General features: G+C 36.1%; 1 long non-coding RNA gene across 1 annotated transcript; it reads right to left on the bottom strand.

Moving 5' to 3' along the window:
• Positions 1 to 3582: 3582 nt before the first annotated feature.
• On the bottom strand, positions 3583 to 4846 carry LOC143686459 (uncharacterized). Its single transcript, XR_013177170.1, has 2 exons — positions 4601 to 4846; positions 3583 to 3761 (listed from the first exon to the last, which is right to left on the bottom strand). It is a non-coding gene; the product is annotated as an uncharacterized LOC143686459 (long non-coding RNA).
• Between the last annotated feature and the right edge of the window lie 12456 nt (positions 4847 to 17302).

Here is a 17302-nt window from a genome sequence, read left to right as displayed (position 1 = left end):
TTGCCCTAGAGACTGGGCACGTCTTTGCTGAATGTGAAATTTCAGTATTGTAGAGTTAAAAAAAAAAAAGTCTGGACTAATCATACCACAATTCATTCAATCCAAAAATGCTACTATAATAATTGTCTAAAAAAGCAATTGCCACGGTGATTGATAGTGGTGCAGTGGTAAAGTTCTCTCCTGCCAAAACCCAAGTTTGATTTCCAGTGCCTGCCCATGCAAAAAAAAAAAAAAAAAAAATTACCAAGTATATCTTTATGACTGTGCACAGACTGCTAATTATTGTCCAATATATTTTGCTTCTTTTTTTTAGGACTTCTTACCCTTGGCTGAGTTTTAGCAGGGCCCTTGGCTACCCAGGTTAGAACTATATTTCCTAGCTTTCACAGTAGCCATATTTGACTAATTTTCTCTTAAGCTACTGAGTTTCTATAACTTGCAACCTCATTTTCTAAATAATGAAGAAGTCAAAAAAGTAAAACTATAAAAGATATATTTAAGAAAGATTATTATGCCTGTATAAAGAGAGAGACTAATGATAGGAAGGTTACTTGGAAACTGTTGAAATGACTGGCTGACATTTGGCATTCAGAAGGTGCAGCAAGACTGTTGGCAATTGGAGAAAAGTATTGAAAGAGAAATAAGTCAAATATAACTTTGGAAGTCTTGACAACATCTGACCATATGGAATGAAGGAAGAGTCTGAATAAAAACAAATAGATATCTCGAAATTTGAGCCTGCAAACCCAAGCAAATGCTGGTTATACAGATAGAAGTATGTTTGAGTCCATATAGTTTTCTGGGTGAGGGACCAATAAACACCAGCCCATCTAGAAAAAGACTCTTTATTTAGATTTTATGAGAGTAATTTGGATGATGCCTTGGTATGAAAGTTGGAAATAATCCTAATAGGTAAAAATCATAGCTTTCTATCCCATAAAGACTGCATTTCATTGGGCCCATTGTCTTAGTTTGTCAGGTCTGCTATAACAAATACCACACGATGGGTTGGCTTAAGTAACCGGAATTTATAATTTCCAGGGTTTGGAGGTGAAATCTAAAATCAAGGTCTCAAAAGGCCATGCTTTCCACTGGAGTTTGTAGCATCCTGCGGCCAGTTTGCTGCAACACTCAGGATTCCTTGGCTTGCACATCTGTTTCCATCTCTTGGCAATTGGCTTCACTGTAGGTCTTGTTCTGACTTCTGACTCCTACCCACTGACTATGCCTGAATTTCCTCTGCCTTATAAAAGCTCCAACCCGTATGACTTAAGGCCCGCCATGATTCAGTTTTACCACATCTAAATAGGCTCTTTGAACATCCTATTTACAAATGAGCCCACACCTTAACTAATATTTTCAAAGATCCTATTTGCAAATGGGTTCACACCTACGGAAATGGGGATTAAGGCTTGAATATGTCTTTTATGTTGAACATGATTCAATCCCCAATACCCATTTATGTTTCACAAGGCTATCCATTTAGCTTTGATCTAAGGCTAAGTTTTTATCAGATGCTTCCTGAGTATGGAAACACTCCTATATGCTGATATTGAATGCCACCCAAAGGCTCGAGGATCTGATGTTTTCTCTGGCATTTTTTTGCATCCAAATACTAAATATCACATTGGCTACCACAGCATGTCTAGGCTTTGCTCGTGATGTAAACTTTGATCAATCAACCCTTTTTATTTACCCATTTATTCTTGTAAACCCTTGCTCTATTAATGCAATTCTCTCAATGTACCATGTTTCTCTATGGAAGTAAGATCAGGTGAGGTAATTTTCTGATCACATTAAGATTTTACCTTGCATCTCTGACAGGTTAAGACAAAACTTGAGCAATTTCATCAAAATTGATTCCAGAAATTTTTGAAAAGTAGTCCTTAAACTTTGGTGCTGGAGGGAAACTGGTATAATTCTAAATGTAATTTTCTAAACTTGTCTTTAATTCCTGACATCCCCCCCGGCTATGACCACAATATGTTTGCTCAGTTACTTAGAAACAAAAATATCAACATTGTAAATACAGTTTGAGGAAGAACTGACTGTGCACAAAAATGATGGAAAGGACCTGGCATTTGGTTGAATTGACTCTGATTTGGTCTGCAATATGATGCTTTTGATGAAACAAGCCTATCTAATTTAATGTAGAAAAAAAAATACAACAGATGAAAGGCTGTGAAGTAATATTTTTTGTATTTCTATATTTTATTATGGTGTGGAAAAATGGAAAATGTTTATATAAGGATTGGTTTGTAGGATTGGACTATTAGGGAAGTCCAAACGGTATTTTGTTTATTATCTTGATGTGTATATAGATTGTTGTTATAAAGTTGAGGATGTTTGCTGAACATTTATTCTCTATGATTCTGGACAACAAAAAAATAGTACATTGTAGTAAAGATGATGGAACAAAGACTTCAATTAGGCACAAGGAAGAAATTTTCTAATGTGAAGGTGATGGGATGTATTATCAAGGGATATTGCAGATGCTGAAATTGCATTTATTAAGTGTTCAACAAATCTCTTCCTCTTCTCTTTTCTCTCTGGAGGTCTTCAAGACACTAGGTATGTGCTCTGGAGCATTCAGACATTCAGCAATCTGAAACACTGAACCAGATAATCTTTTCAGATTCCATCTGCTTCTCCACCTCTGTCTCTCCATACAGAAAATGGTTGGTACTCTGAGTGCAAATGAGCACAAGCTGGAAGGGTCAGAATGCACTGGAAGAGGGGGTTCTAAGAACGCTTGGCAGCTCTTCGTCTTTGCCATTTATTTTAGCCTGTGTTAGCACTTTGGCAAAAAGTAAAATCATGGTAAGCACGCTGGGATAAAATGGACTGGAAAAGTCAATCAACGTAGCGGTTACACAGTCTCCAAATGAAGTAGACTGCAATCATCCCACACTATACAAGTGAAAACCTTGTTTTGTAGTGGACTGCACTCAGAAGTCATCTCAAACACTGGGATCCTTAGCGAAAGCTTCCCTAAAATTTAATTGCTTCAACCCCTTTTAGGCATTCACAGTCATCTTTCAAAATATTCCATCTTTTTTTCAGTGAGTGCTGGATGGGAGTGAGAGTTTATTCAAGGCAGCCATTTCCCTGACAATGTTCCTAATCCTCCAAAATAGTCCTGAATTGATCTTTTTTGCAGACAGTGATAGTATCAATACGCCATATTCCGTCTACTAACTCAGGAAAATGTTTCTCAATGGGCATTTATGACCATCAGACAGATTTTAGGGCTTTTGACAAAATTTCGAGAGAGAACCTGAATATTGCCTGAGAAGGCAATAATGAAATCCAGAGATTTGGATTTAAATCATGGAATGTCAGTCCTTCCTTAATGAAAGATCCTCTGGCCTCAAGTAAACGGTGTTTTTGGCAATGTGAATTCATTAATCTTTAGAGAATTTAGGGTTTTTCTTACTAGAAGGCAAACACAGAGAGAGACATAAACATTAGATTTGGGAGATCGAGAGTACTGATTTGTGTGTCCTGTTTCCAACAGGCACATTTTGAAAAAAACAAAAAAGTACTGGAACACATAAATGAAATAAAAACACACAGACAGAATTATAGTGTGCTACAACTTTTAGTTCCAGTTGTTTCAGGGGCATGCTTCTCACATCAAGAGACATATACAGCCATGCTAGTGTTTGTGGCACAAGGCAAATAATTTGTGAGGTTGTCAGGGCCGATAAAATTTCCCAGGACGTGGTTTCCATGTGACTCTGCGACCCTGTTGTGTATTGCTTTAAAAAGGGAAGATAAATATCAGTGTCCAAGTTCTCAGGCAATTTCAGAATTTGAGGTTATTGATTCTCAATTTATTTTCTTCTTGGCTCTCCTACTTCGTGCTGAATAGACTCAGTCTCTTAACAATCTTGTTCCATTGTGGTTTCTTAAGCTTTGGGCTCTGCCTCATTTAGTTTCTCCTACAGCTCATGCCCCCATCACTCTCCTTTCTGTTATTGATTTCTGCCAGGTTGTGGGGCATGAGATAAATTATGATATGTAAAAGATTTAATGTGGGTTTCTTTTAGTGCTTCGCTTAGCTAGCTGTAATGTACACTTAACATGAAAGTTTCCTTTCTAGATCTGAAGTCCCCAGGAGCCTAAAGGGTAAATCTTAAAGTTTCCTTTTTTCTTTTTTCAATTTAAGCTCTTTATTATTCTTGTACTTATGAAAATTAGGGCACTAAATAAGGGAGAAGGTCCCTACATATTACATAAACTATTTTTATGTAATAAAGTTCCTTACATATTACATAAAGAAAAGAATATCTGGTGGTGGTATTCCCCAAACTGCTAACCTCATAAAATTGTTCTCTCTGGGTATCCAATTTACATCTTAAAAATTAACGTTTTTTTTTTTTAACAGAGAATGTAGATACCAAATGGTAACCACATTTTTGTGTATTAAATTACATTTGTTTTGTTTATAGTCTTTCTTCCTCCGTCCCTCCCTTCCTCCCTCCTCCCTCCCTCCCTCCCTCCCTCCCTCCTTCCTTCCTTCCTTCCTTCCTCTGTTCATTATGAAATTCTGGTAAGAGGAATTTACTGATTGCTCATGCTTCTCTACAGAACTGACCAATTCTTTTATATCAATCTCTAGAATGCTCAGATTTTGTCATAGCATGTGTGCTGTTCCTGGGCCTGTTTACCGATCCATTCGTGCTTTCCCTTGCTCTACTTGCTGTTGCCGGGATCTTATGTCAGCTAGTTTCCATGTAGGTGTGGTCATCTTGCCAAGAGGAGGCATTGTCTGAAAATTCCAAAGGTAGAATTGAGAAAACCGGGTATCCCCACCACCACCTTTCACTGCCTCAGACTCCTTTTCCTGCAGTAGCTCTGTCTTCTCCATGGCCTCACCTTCTAGTTGTCTGGTCTGCTGTGAGTCCAGTTTCTGCTACATATTTCTGGCCTCTTCATCCTTCAGTTCAGTGATGCACTGACTTCCTGCTGTTGCTAATGTTTGCTTTAACTAATTGTGTTTTCTTGGCCATTTTAACAGTTCCTTGCATTAAATTCCTTCGGTTGTGCTTAATATGATTTTGGTTTCCTGGTTAAGCACTGATTGACACATTGCACATAATATGTTACTGTACTTGTTTATATGCCTGGCACACCCAACTACTGTAAACTTCCTGGGAGAAAGGACTCTGCTTAGCTTTGAGTGTTTAATCTCTAATGAAATTCTCAGGCATTTTGGGAAGTCACTAATATTGACATATTTTAGTACATTTATTGTTTGCTTAACTACATACTACAAATTGTCTGGATAGCAATGACTTGTAGTTGTGTCATGATTTATTATCAGTTCTTTATGGTCTAGATCCTGAACAATTTTTGCAATTATCAACTATTTAAATGGTCCTAAATAAATAAAAAGCTGATGTTTAGTACAGAAAAGAAAGAGAAAAAGGAAAAAGGAGAGGTAAAATTTTTAGAAATAGTAAAGCCAGGGGAAAACAACAATTATTTGAGCTCGTCTAAGGAATGATTTAAGCTAGTACCATGGAATACCTACAGAAAAGTAAGCATTGGAAATAACAGAGAAGAAACATATTTTTCTTTTCTATAGTTCTTTGTAGCTTCCCAGGAATCCCTACAATGTATTTAACAAAAATAGTCACTTAAAAGATATTTGCCAAGTTGATTGATTTGCCTGCTGAAAATGTCCCTTAAGCAAAATAAAGAATTGAAATTCAGATTTAAGTATTTGAATACTTTATCCAGTTACTCTCACATTTGGCCTCAGTGAGGTAAGAGAACGAAGATGAAAGCTTTGTGGATAAGAACCCTACAAGAGAGCCAGAGGATTATTTGAGTGAAGAACTAATTTTTGATAACTGAAAAGATTGAAAAGGAAGGAAAGATTCAGGCAGGCATGAGAAGAGATGAAGAGAAAATCCTGAGGTCAGCGTAGACTGTCACGTCATGGATTTCTCTATGAAAAATCATTTCATAGAAATTAAACTTTATCTTACCTTCATGTCATGTTTTCTCCACCTGGAAGGAGCTACCACAATGGTTAATATTGATATGTAGGAGCACAAAGCCAACTGGTATTTGATGATGCTTAATTAAATAATAAATTAAATTCTTAAGAGTAAGCAAACGAGTCCTGGAGTTCAGATCTGCCATTTTAGAAGAGAGATTATTTCTGAGCCTTAGGCTTAGTTGACTGCCCCCCTTACCCCTCTTTTTTTTTTTGGTTGGGGAAAAGAACCCCAAAGATGAAGTAATAATGATCTGAGGGTCATTGGAAAAGATTAAACAATGTACCTTCATTTCTCTTCATTTAAGACTTTTCTAATTTCAGGGCAATTTTCTTACCATTGTCTTCCCTTTTTTTTTTATATACACTAATTATTTTGGCATCATTTGTGTCCAGTGTTAATGAAAATTTTTGCAAAAAGAATCATTCCACTTATTTTTTATATCAAGAAGAAAACAGGTTCAAACAAATTAAGTAACTTGTTCAGAATTCACAATTTAGTAAGTGACAAAACTAAAATTCTACTTCCGAGCCAGGGAATTACAAAGCCCATGATTTTTGTGTTATTCCTCTATGCTTTTCCCACTTTTGTTCTTATGCTTCTGGACTTCACTATTAGTTAGGATTCTATCAGTGGCAAATAACTAAAAAACCACATTCGAACTGGCTAAAAACTAAAGGAAATATTTGGCTTGTGACAAACCACCTCGTTGCAGCGTGATCCAGAGCTCATATAAATTACCAGGATCCGTTCTCTCCTTTTGGCTCAGATTTCTCAGAATTGGCTCCATTTGGAAGCAGGTTCTTTCTCAAGGCCATAGGATGATTGTCTATTTCCTTGGGTTATGTCTTTCCTCACATGTGTACAAGAAAGCAAAAATTTGCTTCCCTGATAATTCACAAAGAATCCCAGAACTCAGGTTCCCTTGCTTTGATTGCTTGACATGACATGATTTTATCTGAACCAACTACCATGGCTGGAGAATGAGAGTTTCTTTTTTGGTGTGGGCAGGCACTGGAAATCAAACCTGGGTCTCTGCCATGGCAAGTGAGAGCTCTGCCTGCTGAACCACTGTGGCTCACCCAAGAGTTTATTTTAAGATGAAGGAAAGGATTGTTTACTTCATTAGCTGAGAATCAATTAATGACATACAAACCATATAACTAGAAAACTCAGAGTATCATCCAGAAAGGAAGAGAGAGGTAAAATATATGCGGAGAAGGCACCCAGCAGATTTCCACTGCAATTGTCCATTAGGGATTATAGATTGTTTATAAACCAGCTTTATGATTAAGCAGCTGTTAACATATTATAGCTTCAAGAGAGACATATCTTTTCAAAAATAGTTCCTCTGTTGTATAAATGGTGTTTCAAATCTAATAATTGTGCTATGTTATTTCAGTCTATTAAATGACTAACATTCATATGTAAAGTGCCTGATGCTGGATTGCAGAGGATACAAAGATACATAAAACAAACGATTAAAGTAATCAATACGTCTCTGGCCTCAAGGGGCTTACACTCTAGTACAAGAAACAGACCAACAGGCATATGTTTGAATAAGTGTTGTCAAGGACGGTAATGGTTGTTTCTAAATGGGTGCCAGGGGAAGGTTCAGAGAGTTTATACTTAACAAATCTTAAAAACCAATAGAATTTCACCAAATGAGTCAGCGAAGGAGTTTATTCCAGATAGACACCCTCCTCCCCCCAAAAAAGCCTGAACAAAACATGGCAACATGAAATGTTGTGAGTGTTTGAAAATTGCTAGTAATTTCCTAAGGATGGAGCTTATGATGGAAGAAGGATTTAGGAAGAGGGTAATGTCAAAAATTAGATCAAGATTAGTTTATGGATTTTATCAAGTACTGGGTGAGGAATCATTTGAAACAGAAGGAAAGAGAGCGAGGATTTTCTTTTTCAAGATTACACAAGCTGCAGTGTGGTCCTTGGATTGGAGGGAGACCATTCAGGGGAGGAAGGAAGATTGTTTTGGAGGCATTGATAAGAGCCAGATGAGAAATGGCCGGGGTTTGAGCTGAGACGGTAGCAGTAGGAATGGAAGACAGGGCTGGCTTATGGCTCTGTGCGCAGATGAATACAAATTGCCCCATATGCATAGCAGTCATTTACACTTCAGTGTGAATTTATATCAGACCTATGCTGATTGTAGATTCCGTTAGGGAAAGTTAAAAGGGACTTACAGACTTTGGGATCCTATTGATAACAACAACAACAAAAAAAATGCGTGCAGTTAGGTCATATTTTCAGAAGGACATAGGATAAAAGTGGCCAACTTTCTTCCATATTCTAGATTTTTCATGGGATTACCTAATATACTGGGATGCCAAAAAGTGATAAATCTAGTGGTTGGGAAGATAATTAGAGCAGATGTAGACTACAAAATTTGTGTGGCATGAAACCAATTGGGAAGAACAGATCATGGATTCCCTATGAAGGGGCGAATCAATCTGATGAAGAGTTCATGATTTGCAAAATATGTCCCCCAATGCATTTTGCAGATCCCTCCCAATTCATGTATCACCAAAAATACTCCATAAACAAGATCGCAAATACATACACTAATATTTGTGACTGAAATATTCCATTTTGATGTTTATGAAAACTAGCTACCTCCAGAGAAATTATTTTAGAGGAGGGGACAAAAATACGCCTTTGTTAATAATTTATCCCTGAAAATTTTTATTTGATATGCTCTTCCAATGGAGGCTTTAGACAAAATGTGGCCTATAATTCCAAAAGAATGGCATTCCTGAAATTTCGAAGTCACCATTCATGGTTTAGACTAGCCATTCTAAGTTCAGAGTAACAAAAGTTATTATACAGAATTTTTGTCTGATGAGACACCGAGATTCTGTATCTTATAACTGGACTATTATGACAGACAAGGGGGACACAAATGTTTATACCCTTTACTGATCATGAGCTGGAGAAAAATGGGAACAGTTGGAGAGCAGCCCATCTCCAGCCACCATCTGCTTGTCATAACATAGCTGTATGTTGTCATTTTTTCCTCTTTTTTATTACTGTTATTAACACACTATAAAAAATACATTTAAATAGCATTAAGTTTTTGCACAAACCAACAAAATGGAGTCACTCAGTCTTTAGCTTGTTTTGTGGAAATTGCTTTATTCTTCCTTTTAGACATTGTTTGTAAACTTGTAATACCCTGCAGTTCAGTTATAGTAAAAAACAGGTGCCTTCAAGAGACAATTGTCAATCTTATATTCAGCACTGTGTTTTCTTCTGATTTGGAATGTCTTTTGCCCATTGATTCTGTAATTCCAAATAGTATTAGATTAAATGAATGTAGGATATTTTTTTAGAGTAGAACCGAGCACAACTATCAGAGTTTATACTTTAGTGAAAGAACTGATGTAATAAATAATGATATAATGAAATTGAGTGTAAAAAAACTAATAATAGTGATTTAATAAAACTTAAGTTCCTACTATAAGAAAGGCATGTTGTAGTCACATTATTTTACATTATATCTTATATTTACCTCCTCTTAGTTAATTATGTATTGCACCCAAATAATATAACCAAGTTAATGAATATAAAATTATTTATAACACATTCATATGCCCTTAGGGTATAACGAACATTTTTTTTCAAATTAAAAATAGATTTATAAAAGTAGCAAAATGATGAGTGTTTATTACATCAAAATGAAAGTAGACCATAAGTGTGCTCTACTATGAGACAAATGTTGTCAGTGTGATGATTGTCCATATGGACAATGGTGTATGTACGTACACACAGATTTTTACATAAAAGAGTTCATCCTAAGATGTGCTTTTCTGAGAAGTCTCCTTAAAATGTATGCGTCTATGAAATATATGCATATATATCCAGGGACTTGGAGAGTCTTGTATGGAGGGATGATTTTGAGTTCCTAAGCATCTGGCAAGCTAGCAGAAGATCGAGGACTGATTAATGGACAAGGGTGTCAGCCAAGGTCCAGTCAGAAAAACAGAAAACACAAAGTGTTTCAAACAGAGGGAATTTAATATAGGGAATTGGTTACACAAGTGTTGAAAGGGCTGAGGAAGTAAAAAAAGGGAAGTGAGGTAATCCAGAGATAAATAATGACAGGAAAGAGCTACTAGGGCTGGAGAAATCACAGAAAGGAGATGGTGTACCGGGACCTGGTGCAAACAGCGCACTCTGAACTGTGGAGCAGGGGGCACCGCGGAGGAGGCTGAGGCTGGGTTTACTTAAGAATACTGCCACCTGCAGAGCTGCTGCTAGAAACAGCTGGACAGAGGGTAAATCAGGAGAGAGACGGGAGGGAGAGAGAGCACATATGTGCATGGGCTGAACGTCAGCTAGCCAGCTGGCAGGGAAGAAAGGTACTTTGCAAAATCCTAGCCCAACCATCGCAGAGCAGAAGAGAAAAGGACGGTTGCAGCACTGAGGGCAAAAGTAAATAATTCCACAAGTAAAAAAACAAAACAAAACAGAATATTTGGAAGCAGAAATCTGGAACACTACTAGAGACCAAGGTAATTTCATTGGTAGGTATTCAAAGTCACTAATGAGAGATTAAACGACCTTATTTTATAGACACAGGCTTGATGATTTCTGAACATTTGGACTCTGCGTGTGTGTGGATAGTTTTTTCTTTTTGTGTGTGTGTGTGTGTGTGTGTGTGTGTGAGAGAGAGAGAGAGAGAGAGAGAGAGAGAGAGAGAGAGAGAAAGAAGCAGACACACCAGTGCTTATCCCAAAGTTGTACCTGATAGTGTCAGATGAAAGCATTTTTAAGATGGTTTACAATCTTTCATTGCTGTTTTTAAAATATATTTTTATCTTTTAATTTTAAATTCAATATAGAAGTGTGCCTGCTAATCACTTTTTTATTAGAAATTTTTACAAAAAAATCATGCAGAAAGTACAGTTTCCTTAAACCACTCTTCATACACATAGTTTCCCCTATTATTAACACTGCATTAATGTGGAACTTCTATTATAATCAATGAAACAATATTATTAGAATTATACTACTAACTGTAGTCTATAGTTTACATTAGGGTTCACTGTTTATATTGTGGAATTCTGTATTTGTTGTTGTTGTTAAATTTTTATTCTGGTAACATATATGCAACCTAAAATTACCACATTCACACATTTTATTCAATGGTGTTAATTACAGTCACGGTGTTGTGCTACCACCACCACCATTCATTATTAAACCTTTTCCATCATCTCTAATGGAAATTTTGTAACAAGTAAGCATTTAATCCCCATTCCCTTCCCCCATTCCAGCGCCTGCTAACTTGTGCTCTAGATTCTGACTCTATGAATTTGCATATTCTAATTATTTCATGTAAGTATGATCATCTAATAATTGTCCGTTTGTGTCAGGCTTATTTCATTTAATGTGATCTCTTCATCCAGGTTGTTACATGCAACAGAACATCATTCCTTTTTACAGCTGAATACTATTCCACTGTCTGTATACACAACATTTTGTTTATCTATTTCTCTGTTAGCTGTTGATCTGCTTCTGTCTTCTGTCAATTGTCCAAAATGTCAATAAGAACATTGGCATGCAAGTATCTATTTGAGTCCTTGCTTTGAGTATATATCTAGAAGTTTGATTGCCAGGTCAAATTCTATGGAGTGGCCCAACTGTTTCCTACAGCGGCCATACACATTTACATTCTCACAACAATGGACACGTATTCCTATTTCTCCACATCTTCTCCAACACTTGTTGTTTCTGTGTTCTTTTTTAATATTAGTCATTCTGTTGGGTATGAAATAGTATCTCATTGTGGTTTGATTGCCTTTTCTTAATGACTAATGAAGTTTGAACCTCTTTTCATGTGCCATTTGGACATCATCTTTGGAGAACTGTCTATTCAAGCCTTTGCCCATTTAATTGGGAAATTTATCTTTTTGTTGTTGAGTTGTTGGATTTCTTTTATATTCTGGATATTAAACCTTAATTGGATACCTGGTATCCAAATATTTTCTCCCATTCTGAAGGTTTTCTGTTTACTTTCATGAATAGGTCCTTTGACACACAAAGCATTTTTAGTTTGATGAAGTCCCATTTATCTGTTTTTAATTGGGTTGCTTGAGCTTTTGGTGTAAAGTCTAAGAAACCATTTCCTAGCAAACGTTACTGAAGATTGGTCTCCAGTGTTTTGGAGCAGCTAGAAAAAAAAAACCAACAACAACGAAGAATCATGGATCTGTAAACTCATACCAGAGTTTAAAATATGTTCTAAAACTACTTGTTAAAATGTACTTGAAAATTCATTGTTTTTTGTATATATATTATATTTCACAATTAAAAATTAAAGAAAATTACTGAAGGTGTTTCTCTAGGTTGTCTTCTAGAAGTATTATAGTTATACTTCTTAAATTTAGACATTTGATTCATTTTCAGTTAATTTTTACATACAAAGTGAGGTCTGAGCCTCTTTCATTCTTTTGCACATAGATATCCAGTTTCCAAGCACTGTTTGTTGAAGAGACTATTCTTCCCTTGAGCATAATTGGCATCCTTGTCAAAAATCCTTATTGTGAGCATAATTAATAGCACTGAAATATATATATATCTCAACGTGATTATGAAGGAAAATGTTAGATTGTACATATATATATATATATATATATATAGTAACAGAATAAAAATTGAAAAATAATCCATGTAACTTTGCTACACAGTGAACCCTAACTTAAACCATGGACTATAGTTAATAGTATAATTCTAAAAATGTGTTTTCATCTATTGTAACAAGAGTACCACACTAATGCAAGGTGTTAATAATAGGATGGCGTATGGGAATCTTGTATATTTTATGCACGATTATTCTGTAAACCCACAACTTATCTAATAAGAAAAGTAAAGGAAAATAAAAAGTCTATTGACCATAGAAGTGCATGTGTATTTCTGAATTTTCTGTTTGGTTCCATTGTCCTATATATCTGTCCAGTAACATGCTGTTTTCATTACTGTAGCTTTGGTTCCATTGCTTGAGCAAATCAACACATCCCCTGGCACCTGGTATGCAGCAATTACATAAAGCAAATAAATTGTTTCTTCTTATCACATGACATAAGTTGTATTGTTTATGTTATAGTATTTAAGTTATAGGATATCAAGTTTAAGAGTGAATATTACCTAAGGACTTGCATCCTATTCTGGAGAGATTTAGTACATTTCTGGTTGTATGCAGGACAGCTGAGTATTTTTAGACAAACCATATGTTTGTTATCATGTCCTATTTAGAGATTAAGTATGGTTTAAAGTGATGTGTATAGCTACCAAGTTGGCAAGGGGTGGACTGTGATGGTTAGGGTCAGGTATTAACTTAGCCAGGTGATGGTACCCAGTTGTCTGGTCAGGCAAGCACTGGCCTAACCATTATGCAAGCTGGTTGAAACACCAGAGGGCTGATTTATTAAATAATCAGTCAGTTGATTGCATCTATGGCTGATTACAAAAGGTGTGTCTCCCTCAAATTAGAGAGTCCAATCAGCTGTGTTCCATCCAATCAGTTGAAGACTTTCAAAGGAGAAGAGAAAATTTTTACTTTTCAGCCAGTCAGCCTCTCTTGTGGAGTTCATCAAGGAATTCATCAGAGTTGCCAGCCTAGTGGCTGGCCCTAGGGATTTTGAACTCTTGCACTTCATGCTTACATGAAACACTTTTATAAATCTCATATTTACAGATATCCTCTTAGTGCTGTTTCTTTAGAGAATCCTCATCAACACAGAAGCAGTGCTAGGTTTTGTCACATAACTTTTCTGCATCATTTGAGATAACCATGTTTTTTCCCCTTCCTTCATGTTGAATAATGCTTGCATGCCAGGTATAAATCTCATGTAATTATGGTGTATAATTAATTTAATGTGCTATTGGATTCATTTTGCAAGTATTTTGTTGAGGGTTTTTGTGGAGAGCCGCCTCCCGGGTCTGGCCTAGTGGACACGCTGCGGCCTGCTCTAGAGTTCCCCCCGCCCATCGAGTGAGTCAAGATGGCGCCCGCATCCTGTTTCCGCGTATGACGCACACGCCCACCAACCCTATCTTCCAATCACCTCTGTATACGTGGCACTAACCTATTGGGTTTGGGCACAGTATATAAGAGGTTACCCGGACAGGGTGGGTGGAGACGACCCACAGGGAGCCGTACCTGACGGCCGCATAGAGGTTGTCCCCCCGCGGGATATTTCGCCCGCGCGGAATCTGCCTGAGAGTATGCAAGCTTGACTCCAGTAAAAGCCTGTGCTTACGACCGCTGTGTGTCTCGAACCCGTTTTTACCGCCCGAGTCGTTTTGTTTGTGCCCGTCTCTCTCCCCCTGTCTCCCTCGCCGGCCGGGGACCTGACACCGAGCGAGACGGCTACGGACAGGTTTTTACATCTATATTCTTAAGGGATATTGATGTTTAATTTATTGTATTTTATTGTGGTATCATTATCTATCTTTGGTATTGGGGTGATGTTGGCCTTGTAGAATGAGTCAGGAAGTATTCTATCCTCATTAATTTTTTTGGAAGAGTTTGAGTAGGATTGGTGCTAATTCTTCTTGGGATTCTGGGTAAAATTCATCAATGAAGTCATATGGTCCTGAATTTTTTTTTAGTGGGATGTTTTTGATGATGCATTCACTCTCTTTACTTGTTATTATTCTGTTGACATCTTTTGTTTCTTCTACAGTCAGTGTAGGTAGTTTGTCTCTAGGAATTAGGTTATATAATTTGTTGGAATATAATTTTTCATAATATCCTCTTATGTTCTTTTTTATTTCCATGAGTCAGTAGTAATGCCCACCTTCCATTTCCATTATTAGCTATTTGTGTCCACTGTCTTTTTTCCTTTGTCAGTCTAGCTGAAAGTTTGTGGAGATTATTGATCTTTTCAAAGAACCAACTTTTGGTTTTATTGATTCTCTCTATTTTTCCCTCAATTTAATTTAACTCCACTCTAGCCCTTATTATTTCCTTCCTTTTGCTTGCTTTGTGTTCTCTGTTTTTTCTTTTTCTAGTTTCTCCAGTTGTGAAGTAAAGCATTTTATTTGAGGTATTTATTATTTTTTGATGTAAACAATTTGAGGTATAAATGTTTCTCTTCACACTGTGTTTGCTGTGTCCCATAAGTTTTGATATGTTGTATTTTTGTTTTCCTTTGCCTCAAAAGATTTCCTAACTTCATTTCTGACTTCCTCCTTGACCTGATTAGTTTTTAAGAATGCTACTTAATTTCCACATATTCATATATTTTTCAGTTCCCCTTTGTTATTGACTTCTAGCTTCATTCCATTGTGCTCAAAGAACATACACTGCATGATTTTAGTATTTAAAAATTTTTTGAGACTTGTTTTGTGATGTATCACATCATCCAGGATGGAGAATGACTTACATGCACTAGAGAAGAATGTGCATTCTCCTGTTGTTGGGTGAAATGTTCTGTATATGTGTGTTAGGTCTAGTTGGCTTATAGTTTCATCCAAGTCTTTTATTTCCTTATTGATTTTCCATCTAAATGTTTTACCACTACTGAAAGTGGTGTATTGAAATGCCCTAGTATTGATTTTGAATCATTTATGTATCCCCTAAAATATGTCAGAATTTGCTTCACATATTTTGGGGCTCTTCTGTTAGTTCATTTATATTTATCATTGTTATATCTTCTAAGTGCATTGACCCCTTAATTAGTAGGTAGTGTCCCTCTTTGTCCTTTATAGCATTTTTGACTTAAAGTCCATTTTATCTGATACTAATAATAGCTACCTCAGATCTTTATTGTTTACTATTTACATGGAATATATTTTTCCATTGTTTCACTTTCAACCTATTTCTGTGAATTTCAGGTGAGTCTCTTATAATCAGTGCATAAAAATCTATTCAGTTTTTCCAATCACTTCCTTTTGACTGGAGAATTTAATCCATTTACATTTAATGCCACTACTAATAATACAGGACTCTCTTCTGCCATTTTGTTATATGATATTTTGCCCCTCACTATTTCCATTAGTGCTTACTTTCATTTTTATTTGATTTTTTGTGTTTACCATTTTGAGTGTCTTATCATTTCCTCATGTATATATTTTTCCAGACATTTTCGTTTTTGGTTTCCATGGGACTTAAGTTTAACATCCTTCATATATAAAAATCATGCTCAATTTGATACTAACTAAACTTGAATAACATACACAAATGCTGTTCCTACATTGCTTTATCCTCCTACCTTTTTGTAGAACTTGTTACAAGTGATATCTTTATACACATTTTGTCCAAATCTATAGGCTTATCATTATGTATTTGTATTTTAGAGCATGCAACTAGTAAAAAGAGTTGAGTCCCATAAAAAACAACAACAACAACAACAATACAATAGGACTGGTGCTTATAATTAATCATGAGTTTACATTTAATGGAGACCTTATATTTTATACTCTTTTGATTCCCTGTATAGTGTTCTTTCCTTTCAGTCTGAAAGACTCCCTTTAACATTTCTTATAGGGCAGTTCTAGTGGTTAACTCCATCAGCTTTCCTTTTCTCTGGAAATGTGTTTTGGCATTTAATCTTTTTGGGTCTCGCTCGTACATAACATGTTGTTTTTCTCTTGCGGCTTTCAGAACTCTCTCCCTATCATTGGCATTCAACATTTTGATTACAGGGTATTTGGACATGATTCTCCTTGAGTTTACTATTTGGGTTTTGTTGGGTTTCTAGTTATTAAACCAAATCTTCATATCTCCACCTCTCCTGTTGCAGGTTCTCATAGAACCCTGCAATTGTCCATCCTAGAAATAATGCCAGGTTAAAATAGAGATTTGTAGCTATTTTATTAATGCCTGTCTCCTCAACTAGGCTATAATTCTTCATGTCTGTTTTGCTCATCCCTGATTTATAGTCATAGTATCATTCTTAGCAAATAGTATATGCTCAATACATGTTAATTGAATGATTGAATAAATTTATGAATTAAATAATTCATGTTTATATCAATTATATTTATGTACAGGGGCTGATTTATATTTCATGGAGCAGATCTGACTTTAAATGTATACATTTAGTATTGCCAATCTTTTGTCCAACATCCTCAGTGTCTAGTGTTTGACTTAATTTGTTTTGTTGTTTTATTTTGCCAGGTCTGCTTGTCACCATCTAATGCATTAATGTGATCATACTCATTTCTGTAACCAGATTTGTATACTCTCTGTGCTTATGCTGCTCCCCCCACCTGGAAGTACCCTTCCCTACTACCATCTACTGCATCATTGGATTTCATGTGCTTGAA

This window comes from Tamandua tetradactyla, chromosome 6, assembly GCF_023851605.1.
Source record: "Tamandua tetradactyla isolate mTamTet1 chromosome 6, mTamTet1.pri, whole genome shotgun sequence".
NCBI classification, from domain to species: Eukaryota; Metazoa; Chordata; class Mammalia; order Pilosa; family Myrmecophagidae; genus Tamandua; species Tamandua tetradactyla.
This window is presented reverse-complemented; position numbering and strand designations above follow the sequence as displayed.